The sequence below is a fragment of the Amphimedon queenslandica genome, unplaced genomic scaffold, assembly GCF_000090795.2.
Source record: "Amphimedon queenslandica unplaced genomic scaffold, v1.1 AMPQUscaffold_11526, whole genome shotgun sequence".
NCBI lineage: Eukaryota > Metazoa > Porifera > Demospongiae > Haplosclerida > Niphatidae > Amphimedon > Amphimedon queenslandica.
The window spans coordinates 3,648-4,753 of NW_003548232.1; the positions used below are offsets into that span (position 1 = coordinate 3,648).

A 1,106-nucleotide genomic window follows, 5' to 3' on the forward strand; every position below is an offset into this window, starting at 1 on the left:
CCTAAAAATATTAACGCCATCATATGATTACTTTACATTACAAATAATACTTCTGTATCTAGTGCCTAAAAAACTTGAGTTACGATTACAGGACTCACAACTGGCATTGAATCGAAATTCAGCACAAATCACATGACGATCTAAAATTATGAATAGTTTTGATGATGTTGATAATAATAGTAATAATGATAATAATACTAACAAAGAATACCTGTCTGTAACTGATCATCCTTTGGTCAACCATACCACACTCACACTAATGTATGTTTCCCAATAGCCAATCCAATATCTATGCACAAAATGGCTGCTCTTCGTCCCCATCACCCATACCTTATTTATATATAATCACTAATTTAAACACATTATAACTACCTGAAGTATTGAGCATAGCAGAAGAACTACTAGTATCATGTGATAGAGCCTCAGAATGATTCTCTTTTTAAACTAAATCGGCAAGTAAATGATACAGCAGTTCCAGCACCTTCATTTAGTGCCTAAAGACCCCTTAACTCGATCAAGCCTAACTAGAAATGGTCCTTGTCTTCTTTGAGAGTAAAATGGAAGTCCATTTGGTACCAAAATCCCTTTCTTCCTGCGTTTTTCCTTGAAGAAGCAACATCATCTTGAGCCGACATTTTGACACGTGAATGAAACTGAAGCCACAAGGCCCAGGGCCCCTCCTTTTAAACCGCACCTTCTCGTTTAAATCTTCTATTTCATAAGCATGAATATGATGAACAAAACAAACTGTATGCAATACATTACAAATTAAATAAACATTTGAATTAATATCAACAATTTCTTAACAACAACGGAAACAGGCATTACATCACAATTAAGTACAGCCACAGCTCCAGGCTTGTATAACACAACATGAATTTCCACCCTAGACAGTGTAGTGTAGTAATTTATAATCATCAATTGTTTAAAAAACTGTTATACTTTACCTACAAATGAATTTAAATGACACATACATGGTAATTTCATTCTTGAAAGGTAACTGACATGTCTGTACAATAATTATTTAATGCAAAATGATATAAATGCATAAAGATGACACTTTTTTCAGCAGATAAGAAGGAATTATTTGATTTCAAACAGTAACA

The 1,106-nt window shown here is 33.4% G+C and overlaps 1 long non-coding RNA gene across 1 annotated transcript; it reads right to left on the reverse strand.

Moving 5' to 3' along the window:
* Positions 1-55: 55 nt before the first annotated feature.
* On the reverse strand, positions 56-459 carry LOC109589221 (uncharacterized). The gene is made up of 3 exons (XR_002188596.1): positions 373-459; positions 212-330; positions 56-140 (listed from the first exon to the last, which is right to left on the reverse strand). It is a non-coding gene; the product is annotated as an uncharacterized LOC109589221 (long non-coding RNA).
* Positions 460-1,106: the final 647 nt, after the last annotated feature.